General features: G+C 34.4%; 1 protein-coding gene and 1 long non-coding RNA gene across 16 annotated transcripts in view; one reads left to right on the plus strand and one right to left on the minus strand.

The window, feature by feature from the left end:
• The window catches only part of NAALADL2 (N-acetylated alpha-linked acidic dipeptidase like 2), a 1,370,084-nt gene that overhangs the window by 1,353,768 nt on the left and 2,986 nt on the right, over window positions 1–13,330 (plus strand). The window lies entirely within an intron of this gene.
• The window catches only part of LOC129058731 (uncharacterized), a 301,795-nt gene continuing 289,408 nt past the window's right edge, over window positions 944–13,330 (minus strand). Inside the window, exons 6-7 of one of the 2 annotated variants that reach the window (XR_010139305.1) lie at window positions 4,827–4,967; window positions 944–1,058 (exon numbers count right to left, since the gene is read on the minus strand). This is a non-coding gene — a long non-coding RNA (uncharacterized LOC129058731). Of the gene's footprint in view, window positions 1,059–4,805; window positions 4,968–13,330 lie in introns of those variants that run through there. The other variant, XR_010139304.1, reaches the window with a different exon arrangement.

Genomic DNA, 13,330 nt, shown 5'->3' on the forward strand with positions numbered 1-13,330 from the left:
TAAAACTATTTTATAAATAAATTTAGTAAAGCCTAAGTGTACAGTGTTCATGAAGTCTATAATAGTAATGTCCTAGGGCTTCACATTCTCTTACCACTCACTGATTCAAACAGAGAAACTTCCGGTCCTTCAAGCTCCATTCATGGTACGTGCCTTACACAGGTGTGGTGTGCGGTTTTTTACCCTTTTTTTTTTTTTTGAGACAAGGTCTCACTTTGTCACCTAGGCAGGAGTGCAAGTGGTATGATCTGGGCTCACTGCATCCTTGACCTCCCAGGTTCAAGTGATCCTCCCAACTCAGCCCCCAAGTAGCTGGGACTACAGGTGTGTGCCACTATGCTCAACTAACTTTTGTATATTTTGTAAAGATGGGGTTTGTCATGTTGCCCAGGCTGGTCTGGAACTCCTGAGTTCAAGCGATCCACCACCTCAGCCTCCCAAAGAAGTCCTAGGATTATAGGGGTGAGCCACTGTGCCAAGCCATTTTTTATCTTTTATAGAGTACTTTTAGTGTGCCTTTTCTATGTTTAGATGTGTTTATATATACAAATATTTACCATTGTGTTATAATTGCCTACAGTATTCAGTACAGTGCAGGTTTGTACTGTACAGGTTTGTAGCCGAGGAGCAATAAGCTATACCATGTAGCCTAGGTGTGTAGTAGGCTACACCATCTATGTTTGTGTAAGTACCTGCCATCACATGTTTGCACAATAATGAAATAATATAATGATGCATTTATCAGAGCATATCCCTGTAGTTAAGTAATATATGACTGTAGATTAATTTTAAGCGATAGCCATTAGTACTAGTAGTCATGGCCAGATGGTCACATAAATATATTTCTTAGAAAACAATGTTGAAATCGTACTCAAATAATTATATGAAGGCAAAGAATTATCAAACATAATTATTTATGGAAAATAAAACTATATAAACTTACATGACAGGCTGCGATGTCCACTAAAATTTTTATTAGCATACCATGGTATTTTTACAAGGTAGATTTTACATGGCATTTTTACAAATGATCTCCAACATCTCTAAATTATCTCTTTCTGAGGGAGGGAAGATAAAATATTTAAAATGATTCAAAATTTAATTTATATTTCAAGGTCTTCATGAACAAGAAAAATAGATGGAATTCCTTAACTTTAGAGTTTCTTTTGTTTTATTATATTAGCCAAATATGCTGAAGACCATAACTCTGAAACGGTTCAATCACTCCCATTTAAATTAACTCAAAACTCAACAATCCCTTTGGAACTGAGATTGCCTTTGTAATTCTTTTGTATCCCACATAGCAGTTGTTGGTGCCTAATAAATACTTGATGAATGAGCTCTCAAGGTAATTATTTTTCCTTAATTTCTATCAACTTCTACTGTAAAATTCTTTCTAAATTTTCTTAGATATGATAGTTTCTACGACTTTATTTGTATTAAAATGTAGACTTTTATGGATATGTCTTGTTAAAAGTATCAAAATTCTATCATCTAACCATCACATATGACTTAATCATCTTAATGTATTTTATACAATTGAAGAATCATTTCACAGACTACCTGACACTTACATAATTTTAACTGAGAACATATTCTGCTACTTGAGGTCTTGGCTTTTGTATGGCTCAGAATTCACTGAGTAATGTTGTTTTCAGGATATTGGATTAGCATGCCTGCCAGAACATTCATTAAGCACGGAACAAAATGTCAAGGTGATTTGTATCAAGATGTCTAGTGCAAAGAACCCATCACTTTTATTCTTCTCTATTTAGGGCCACAATTCCAAAGGGTACAGTTAAGAAATGCATGCATTATTTTCTGCATATGTTAAATATTAGGTTTCAAGAAAAAAGGTGGATATAGATTAATAGAACTGAGCCCACTGAATAAAGTCAATTACTTTAAAAACTAGTATGTATTTCAGATAGTGACACACATCTTATAAAAAGAGCTAAACATCCATGAAACTCAGAGTTATTAATAAAAAATACAAATGCGTTTTGTTTTCCTTAAGTATAATTTAATAAATTAATAATGGATCGGGCAATTGTTTAAACACACAATGACCACAGAGTCTAGAGCATCTAGAAAAGGAAATGTAACAATTATTTAGTTATCTCAGATTTCATAAACAGGAAAAGCAGGGGACTTAGGATACAAAATTTCAAAATACTTACTAGGATTGGCTAACTTAATTACCAACACCAAGTAATTATGACCTTTTTCTCATCATTTTGATAACTTGGTTTATATATGCATTGATTACTTCAACAAACCTATGCATTACTATCAATAAAATTGGCTAGATAATCTTCAGTGAAGCAGGGTCTGTGAACAGGAGTCTGAGTAATGACAGATCTCTTTCTTTTGGGGCCCCAAATAGTCCCAGATCCATTGTTCATCTAGTACTTCAAGTCACTACCACCAGTTCATGAGAGTTGGAACTCAAGATGATACCTATTTGCCTTCTCAGTTTTTAGGAGTAGCTTTGACTAAATACTGCCTGAAGAATAAACATCCTTTTATGTGACACAAGCAGAGCCAGTAGATGTTTATATGCTTGAAAAAGCATTTTATTTTAACGGAAACACTCATTATCAATCTTTTGGTATAAGACAAAGAACTTTTCTTTGAGTATTGTTCTGGGGATTGGAATTCTAGATTTACTTTCTTGTTTAAACAACACATATGATGCAATGTCTAAGATTCCTAGTTTCAGTTTCCTCACCTTGGAGCAAGAAATAGGCACTTGTAATGCAGATTTTTTCTACCTTGTCACTATACTCCTTTCCTCCTCTTATTAATAATCTTTTCAGTTATGTCTCCACATATAATTGAACAACACTTTCAAATTTCATCAATTAATCTGTGTAAGTCTGTCCAAAACATTCAGGTTCATTTTCAAAAAGATAACTCTTTCCTTCACACTTAAACTATCATTATTTACGTAATGCTAATTAAATCATGTAATTTTGTATATAATTACACATGTCACCAGAAGAAACTAGTTTGCGAACAAAACAAGACGTCTTTGTATATGTAAAACTCACTGGAGGAATTGTTGAGTTTATGTGGGTGTCATGCATTAGGTTTACGTTAGGGAGCTGGGAAAAAATACAGACTCAAATAAAGCATCTCAGATCCATTGCATCTGAATCTCTTAAGCACCTTTAAAAGTTTCGCAGGTTATTCTCATGCACATTAAATTTGGTAATGATTCGTAGAACATTATAGGATACTTGCTAATATTTAATATGAGGAGAAAAATGTGCTATATAGCAGGGCAGCAAACTAGAGGATAATTGTAAAAGAATCGTGTGGAAATACATTTTTCTATTGCCAGTGTAGTGGATATTGCTCTTTAAAATTTATTTTTGAGTGCCTGATATCAAACCCTGTTTTCTATATGGGGTGAGTCCCCTATGAGCTTAGCTGGAAGCAGGGCATATGTCTCCCCACAGAAGGTGAATCAGGGTCCAGATATTTGTATTTGAGCTAGGGTAAAGGCACGTGCCCTAAGCTTAGCCAATTGGATGACCCCTCCAAGGACTTTACATCTGAAAGAAGAGAAACCAAGACATTGGCGCAGTTCAACATTCTTCACTCTTGTTGTGGACAGACTCTGTCAGTGGCAGAGCAGAAGTAGAGGCAGCAAGATTGTCATGACAGAAGAGTGTTCCCAATGCAATGGTGGCAGTGGGGATGCCTCAAACATTGATGTCCTAAACTATTTCTATAATGGGATCTTGGAAATATTCTTATACCTAGTTTCCCTTGGTTACTGCCTGGTTCTCAGTGTCTTCTATCATTTCTGTAAACTATTACATGTAGTATACAGTATATAAAATATATATACAGTATATTTTTTTCAATAAATTAATTTTTTTCTTAAATTGGACATGATTAATCTCTGATGGGTATAACCACATGCACACCTATTTTGTGCTGTGTACCTGAGAACCCTCTTCAACCCTCTAATACTCACAGCTGACAGTGTGGATGAATTTACTTTTAGAGTTCCCAAAGCAAAAAAACCCTGATATTTCTACTATTTACTCACAACTTGGAAATTCTTTTCAAAATTCACTTTAACATAATCACTAAAAATGCCTGTCTAGTACTTGCATTTAAAAAAAAATTAATGGTACTTCGAAATGAGATGATTTTACTTTTTAAAAAATTGTATAATATGTTGTTTTTGTGTCCATTTGTTTACAAATTAAAACCACATTTTCATTTCCTTGTGCCAGCAAAAGTTGTTACAAATAGTGACACACCAATAAACTGTGAGGAAATTTACTCAGCTAAGAAAAAGTACCAAAGTGCTCCTTTAAAGCATTAATTTTTGTCACATTTTCAAAGTTAATATTTATTGTGTTAACTTCTGTAACAATTCTTAAAAATATGAAATGTGATGTTTCTAGTTTTTGTAATTGACATTAAATCATTCTTTCATTAAATACCTCAAGCCTTGTGATCAACATTCATAGCTTCAATAGGTCAATTGCTGCACTTCGTACTTACTTTTCATTCTAGCTAAAATTAAGCAAGCATTACAATGTTCTGTTGATTTTGAAGTGTTCAAATCATCTTGAATACTTGCTATTCAAGAGAAACCATGCATTTTTGACCCTAAGGCAATCATTTTCAAATGTCAACTAAATGAATTATCTAAATTATTTAAGTCAAAGAAAACTATATCTATAATTATAAAAGAAAATATGTGTTTTTCATAACTATAGTAAGTAATCAATAAGTATAGTATATCTGGATATATTTGATTGAAAAGAACACAGAGCCTTACTCGCATTGGCTTAACTCACGTAATTGAAAATCAAGAGGAAGTGCAGATGTTAGGTTGGATCGATGCAGTATTGCAATCACACGTCATCACGGAATAAGTTTCTTTCAGTCTCTCGGCTCTACCTTCTGTAGTATAAGCTCATCTTAAGACTGATTTCCTCCTGGTGGGGTAAAAGAAGATGTGGCATTTATAGATTTCATATCCATAACCCATACTTTTCAAAAGGAAAAAGTGGATTAGCTTTTGCTGGTTCTTTCAGAAATCCAAGGAACTACTGCTTTTAGAATCCTGCAGAAAACTTCCTCTCAAATGTACGTGCCAACATTTGGTCACATACCTATTTCTGAAATAATCTGTTTGGTTAAAGAATTACCTTTTGCTTAATTAGGACTGTGTTACTTGAATCAACATTATGACAATTGAGATCAGATAACCCAAGTTAAATTCATACGGTGAGGAACCACCTCTGGAGCTTTTCTCCAAAACAATAAAGTACAGAGTGAGCACTGCATAGAATATTGGTAGACTTTGTACTACGTGACAATGAACAGTATATGACATAGAGAGGCAAGATACAAAAAAAAATTTATAACAAAACAGCGTTTTCTTTTTTTTTTTTTTTTCGAGACGGAGTCTCTCTCTGTCGCCAGGCTGGAGTGTAGTGGGCACGATCTCGGCTCACTGCAAGCTCAGCCACCCGTGTTCACACCATTCTCCTGCCTCAGCCTTCCGAGTAGCTGGGACCACAGGCACCTGCCACCGCACCTGGCTAATTTTTTTTTTTGTATATTTAGTAGAGACGGGGTTACACAGTGTTAGCCAGAATGGTCGCAATCTCCTGACCTCGTGATCTGCTGACCTCGGCCTCCTAAAGTGCTGGGATTACAGGCGTGAGCCACTGCACCCGGCCCAAAGCAGCATTTTCTAACAGTCTAATATAAATATAGAATAAAGTGAAAAATTTTATAAAACATAAAATTAAATAACCTCATACCATATAGTATTTATTAAAAGTATTATACAAACAATAAGTTCAAAATATTTTGATTTATTCATCACACGTTTGGCTTCCAACCTAGACTGTAAACGTCTAGTTTCTATCCCTAAGCAATTAACACAGTGACTTAATCATATTAGATGTTTAATAAAGGCTGTTCAGTAGAATAAGCAGAGAAAAATCAATACTGGCTGAATTACTCACTTTGTTGAAATAGATGCAGCTTAAATGGCAAACTTTTGGCTTTAGAGTGAACTTCCAAAACACATAGTGCACATCCTTCTCATTATTAGAATCAGAAAATAAATGAATTACCTATTTTGTTTTGTTTTGTGACCTGAGCATTACTGTTTGCCCGAGGTAATGGAGGTAACCAAAGAACAATGGAAAGAGGACAATGCAAATATCTGGAGTGTAGATGAAACGAAATGCATCTTTATATTGTCAAAAGCCTGTAGGGTATTCAAATAAAATTGTCTTTGGAGGGTGACAGGTTCTACCTACTGAGTGGAAGCTAAAATACTAAGAGAGAATGAGTTCCAAATAAGTAAAGAAAGAAAAGTTATCTAAATATTGAGTTTGAGTTCATACATACAGTTAGAGATAAGATGAAAGAAAATGGTTGCAATGAAATATAAATAAAAACAAGAAACCAATTAAATGAGTGTGAAAAAAAAAAAAGTAGTCAACTGTATCACTGTCTTCTCCAAATTCTGAAAGGCATTAAGGATTGTGTTAACTTTATCTGATTTTAGTCTTCTTTTTGAATTAGTAGAAGGTTTTTTAATGCAAAAATATGTTTTCTTTATTGTTATACTGTCAAGCACTATGCAGTGGAATGGGAGTCTTACTTGAATATCCTAAAAGATAACTTCTTACTCAGGAAATTTCTCTTGAAAAACAATGTAGTTATAGTTAGATGGACTGAGAACTCTTAACAGTAACTGCAAAAGAACACAGTTGTTTACTCCCTCTACAGTCCTCTGCTCTATTTTATATTTAATTATAAATGAAAACAGACACTTTTATCTATTTCTTGGGTTATACCTTTCCAAGATATTTAAAAAAATTATGCTGTGATGGTTTTCATAGTCAACTCAGGCTGCCTAAGACAAAATACTACAGACTGGGTGGCTTAAACAACAGACATTTATTTCTCACAGTTCTCAGGACTGGGAAGTTCAAGATCAGGGTGCCAGCCTGGCCAGGTTCTGGGGCGTGTACTCTAGCTGGCTTGTCAGTGGCTGCCTTCTTGCTGCATCCTCACATGGCAGAGAGAGGAAGCTCTGGTACCTCTTCCTCTTCATATAAAGGCACTAATCCCATCTTGGGGGCTCTACCCTCATGATCGTATCTAAACTTAATTACCCCCAAGGCTCCACTTCCTAATATCATCCCACTTGCAGGGGCTAAGCCTTCAATGTGTGCATTTGGAGCAGGAACACAAACAATCAGTCTATAACAATGGTTGACTTTGGCTTTTGTTTTATGTGAAAATTCCATCTGTCACTCTGTGAACAGATTTTTAAACTTTTAATAAATCTGTACAGATATCCTAACTTTGTAATGCGTACCTCATGAGGACTGTTTGGCATGATTTACTAATGATATCTCCTGAATTTAGCTAGTCATTTAAGAACTGTCAAATCCATATTGTACTCTGTCAATGGGCGCAATGGCTCACGCCTGTAATCCCAGCATTTTGGGAGACCGAGGTGAGTGGATCACGAGGTCAGGATATTGGGACCATTCTGGATAATATGGTGAAATCCCGTCTCTACTAAAAAATACAAAAAAAAAAAATTAGCCAGGCGTGGTGGTGGGCGCCTGTAGTCCCAGCTACTTGAGAGGTGGAGGAAGGAGAATGGTGTGAACCTGGGAGGCGGAGCTTGCAGTGAGCAGAGATCGTGCCACTGCACTCCAGCCTGGGTGACATAGCGAGACTCCATCTCAAAAAATAAAAAATAAAATAAAATAAATAAAAAAGAACAGATTCTCCCGGGAAGAAAAATGCTACCAAATTTTATAAATTATCTATTGCCTCATTGAAAATCACCTCAAAATCTAATGGCTTAAAAAAATAACTATTTTTTCTGTTATTCTTCAATATGCCATTTAAGCTTTACTTAGCTGGGTGGTTCTTCTGGTTGTGGCTGGGCTGGGTCTTGTTATCTGTATTTATGTCTGCAACCAGTGCCTCTGCTGTGAAGTTGTCTTGGGACTAGCTAGTAAAGGAAAACCTCTACTGACCAGATCCTTGTGTTCTTTCCTCTTCCAGCAGGCTAACTAACCCCTTATTGTTCTTATGGTAACATGGTGGTTTGGCAGAGAGGGAGGGAGAAGGAGAGGGAGTGGGGGAGAGGAGGGGAGAGGCAGGGTGGGTGGGGGGTTGGGAGAGAGAGAGAGAGAGAGAAGCAGCATGGTGGCTTCCCAAAACTGTGGGGAGGGGAAGAAAGCAGCATACAGGAGATTTTGAGACATGGGCTTTCTAAATATGACACATTCTGTTGGTCAAGGCCCAAACCAAATTCAAGAGGTAGAGAAGTAGCCTGTGCCTCTTGATGGAATGAGCTGCAAAGTCTTATTTTAAAGGAGTGTCCACACATAGAGGAAAATAATTGCAGCCATTTCCCTCAACAATCTACCACACGTGTCTTTGTGCCTCAGTTGTCTGCAGGGTGAGTTTATGGCTTAACAATATCAACAAAGTCTTAATTCTCATTCTGCTTTTGCTAGTATAGAACAAAGTCAAATTTAGCTCAAAGGATACGTGTAGTATAAATAGTGTAGCCATGCATTTTGTGCATTCTCATGGGTGTAGTACCCAAGTAAAATAATCTCCTCTAATGTTGATATAAATACAGTAATCTACTGTTAACTATGAAGTACAGTTAGTATAATCCCTAAAAGAATTAGCAACAATTGTATGAAATTTAGCTGGACTTTTCTCTCTGCATTCAGCATGTATAACCAGTCAGTTTTGAAAGACATGACTTATTATTTAGTGTGATTTCATTTAGGAGTTTCTCAACATGGGGTATAATGAATGTTAATTCAGGCTTACAATGGATGGCATCCTGTGCCCATTTATGAATATAAGAAGGAACATTTGAAAAAGAGTCATTATTTCCATCATTAATTTTCTAACTCAAACACATGGAAATGACTTATGAAGATTTTAGTTGTCTTTGTTTAAAAATTCATTTTTTTTTTTCAGTTTTCTTTTGCTTTAGTTGAGAGGAAAAGATTTGTCAGTTGAGTAAAGATATTTCATCTCCTTCACTGATACTGCCTGGAGTTATTAATTAGGTTTCTGAGTTTGGCGCTATTCTTTCCTGGTCACCATGACATGTCATTGAAACAGGCTCATTAAAATGAGTGATGTGTGTTGTAATTTCATTAGTGTCATCAATAATATATTACACTTTCCTTTTAGTAGTCTCTTTATGTTGTGTGTGGGTCAGGATAACTGTATGAATTACATTTATAAGATCCAAATTGTTACAGATGAGGGAAGATAGGCATGAGGGTGGAATTAATGTTATTTTACACATGATAACTACTAAAATGATTTCAATTAAATAATATTTTAATTAGGTCTGATGTCTCTCCATGCCATTCTAAGATACATGTTCTGTGTATGCAAATAAGATAGTGATTTATTGAATTAGATCTATGCTAACACAATCTATTCTTCCTGCAGGGAAATTTCCCTAAATTGGACTAAAGCAGGTGTATTGAAGAGCAGGAATGATTCACTAAGGAATATGAGTCCTTGTGGTTGTAAAGGACAGACTTTTAACATGGAAACTCTTAAAATATATTCTCACTTTCTTTCCACTGTATTTTTTTCTGCCAGACATGTGCCTTTTGACTGGCTATTGGTCAGTTCCTAGTCTTTCCTCATCTGAAAAATATGGGTCTATAATGGAGGAGAGACACACTTAGGCACTCTGATATAGTGTTTGTTGTTAATATCTTTTAACTCTACTTGACCAATTCAATTTTGGTGACATTACATGGGAATTCAAAGAGCTTTTGAATTAGAAGCTTCCATAAGAGTATTGATCTAATTGAAATATTCACAAGCAAGAAGCATCTGCATATTAAAAATGGTATAATACTGGTTTTGCTGTCAAGAGATGATTCTGGGAATACTTAGGATTAATGATTGAATATGTAAAAGTTCTCAGAGCCAAGAAATACATGAGAACATATGTGATAAAATGTAAAAACATGATTTTGTTTTAGCCTTCCATTTAAATATTAAAAGTAATATAATCCTATATTTTCATAAATGATTCAAAATGCAGAAATTTATTTTATGTAAGCAGGAAGCTAAGTGGTTTTCAGTACACAAAAAAAAAACTGCAAAAGATGAGCTAATTCTGAAAATCAGTAGTGGAAATGATCTTTCTCATGAAAATTTAAAGAAGATATTTTTGTTAGCCCTGATTTGTTTTTAAGGTAATACAATTTATCTGGGTGAAAAAACGTATTTCTACTATTATAATAAAGATCATCTAACTTAAGTAACATCAGCAGCTACCCAAAATGAAGGTTTTTTTAAATGATGATGAAAAAAATCTCCGTCACTTATATTCTACTAGAATCTCAGTATCTTAGCTTTATGCTGATTTGTATCCAATTTGAGTAGAAATGGATATGAGTGTTTATCTTCCATAATAGCTTGCCACAAGCCTACTACTTGAATCATGTAGCATATGGAAAATGTGTTTAGCTACTTGCAGAATTTCACAAACTAAAAAAAGATCCATTTCTGCTCATAGGGCTTGTTTACAGTCATTATAAAAGCATGTTACTATGTTGCTTACTAGTTAGGAGAAGCAAGTGTTGGCATACTCCCCTTTCCATTGCATTGGCCTTTAGGAAATGTATGTATTGATTTTCAGTTCTAAAACAGTAATCATTCTAATTTCTTGTGTTTAGACCTGAACATTTTTTTAGGATGTATTTTTATTCTTCTACATTATATCTCTTCTAGATATTTTATGGTAGTTATTGACACATTTTACAAAAATATATTAGAGACTGTTCATGCTTATGTGAATTGCCATCACAGGATTAATCTGTAACTTTTATGAGCATATTTTATTAATAACATCTTATCATTACATAGAATATGGATATTTAACATTTAATAAGCACAGAATGCATATGTAGAAATGTACTTCATGCCATTGGGTTTTGCAAATGTAGAAAAGTCATTATAACAGCCTAAGAATCTTTAAACATGCCCCCCATAATATACTAGTTGCAATGTTACAACTCATTTAAGGAATAGTTCTTGATAACAATGATTATAATATTTTTGTTTGTCAGCATACTAAACAATTTATCCTCAAGGTATGGAAATAAAATGTTTGATACAATTTTAAAAATATCGATTGTACTCTCTCTTAAATTCTGGAAATATGTTTGCCATTTAATGATTCATAATTAAACATGAAACTCATAAAGTGAAGGAAGAGAATTCAAAACTATAAATATTATGAAAAATGATTAATTTTTTATTATAGTAGTTTATTCTTTTAGTAAAGTAGTATAGGTTGTCTACAAAGCAGTATTTTTTACATAGCTGAATAATTAAAATATTTTTAATCCATTTTTATCTTTAAAATATCTTGATTACTAAATGACTTTTTCATCATTTGTATACGAATACATATATATATCCATTTATATTTATGTTTGTTTAAATAGTAGATTATGAATGTAAATATGTTTGATATGTATCCTGGCACCAGAAGCCAAGTCTTTTTCCTAAATACAAGAAAGCTTATGTTAGCCTGAAAAAACTAACTTTTGTATAGGTTCTGTCATGTACAAAAATATTCCAGGCAGTTTCAACTGCATTTTGAACAATTCTACAGTTCAGTCAAAGTTTCTCTAAAATTATTTGGTTTCTTATTTTTATGAAATAAAACTAATATTTAGGGAAACTTTCAATAAGTATTTCACTAATTCTCACTATTTAAGTCATTTTGAGATATCATCAAAACATTTTCAAAAGTTCTGTGTATAAAAATACATGTATACATATGTATATGTACATACATAAATAATCTCTTACATGATTACATTCGCATGGTTGAATGGCTTCTTCTGAAAATCCCTTTAATGTTAAGAATACTTGGAGAATAGCAAAGGGAAAACATCGGCTTTAAAGAATGTTCTGCATCTGGAAGTAGAGACAAAATTTTCCAAGTATACAGGGGAATCTAACATTTCCTGGTACTGGATGATGAATCAATTTTGTATTTATTGAACATACAGTTTATTCCCAGATTGCACATTTCTCATCTGTAACAGAGGCCTGGAGCAGTTGTGTGTATGGACATAGCTTGTACATTTCCCAGGCTAGGTGACCACAATGTGGGTCAAGCCAGCAGTATTGGTGATGAGGCAGGTGGAGTTGTTCCCAGTGCCAGAGGCAGTTCTATCTTGCTTTTATGTGCTCCTTGGGCTACAGAGCTTCTACACTCCACAAGGCCTTATACCAGAGCATTGCTCAGAACCCTTTTGCTACTCCACCTGGGAGATAATTTTCTCCCTCCCATATTCAGGGAATATATTTTTCTTAATACAAACTATAAACCTGAATTCAAGAATATTCAGAATTTTAAGAGTATCTTTCTTGCACTGCTCTTTTTTCTTAATACAATGCCAAGTTTACTCATAAGCATGAAGATAAAGGATACTGGACTATTAGAGATAGTTCCCATTTAAATTTTTCTGTCTTGAACAAAATCATTAAAATAATCTCTCTATTCAAGAATCTTCTTTTCCCACCACCACTCATCATGTACTCATTTGCAACAGAAATTTCTCTCCAAAGATACAAAATCGACTGTTCTTCAATGAATTAGGGCTTAAAATGCAAAATAAGCTGAATTGATATAACTTATACCAACATTATTGAGGGTCTACTGAGTTCCCAGCACTGAACTAAGCCAGATAAAAATTTAACTAAATTAAATCACCATGACTAAAGACCTGCTAGCTTCACAGCACTGAATTAGACTTGATACAGAAGTAACATGTTCTTCACTCTGAAGTGTAAAGCAATGAGATCATAACATATTCTTGAAAACAGGGATCAGGATATCACAACAGATAAGACACAGAGATGGATAAATGAATATCAGAAGCCAATTGGACATGTAAAGAAAGCAAATGAGTTACAGGGTTCTGGCTTGGGGGATTAGGTAGATTTCACTCCCCATTAATCCCTACAGAGTATGTGGTGAAAAGTGCTGGCAAGGCTGAGACAGTGAAGCATTGCTGAGAGGAAATGGTGATCAATAACTCAATCAACTTGATGCTGGTGCTAGAGAAAAGTATAAATTAATAAATTTTGTGCTGTGGCCCTGATTCCATCTTTTCAAACTCAATCATCACTGTGTAATGTAAGTCTGTGTCACCTTTCATCTGGACTAAGTGGTCTTCTGTTCTCCAGGCTCTATATTACAACCAACGTAATTATTCCAAAATGAAATATAATC

The sequence above is a fragment of the Pongo abelii genome, chromosome 2 (assembly GCF_028885655.2).
Source record: "Pongo abelii isolate AG06213 chromosome 2, NHGRI_mPonAbe1-v2.0_pri, whole genome shotgun sequence".
NCBI lineage: Eukaryota > Metazoa > Chordata > Mammalia > Primates > Hominidae > Pongo > Pongo abelii.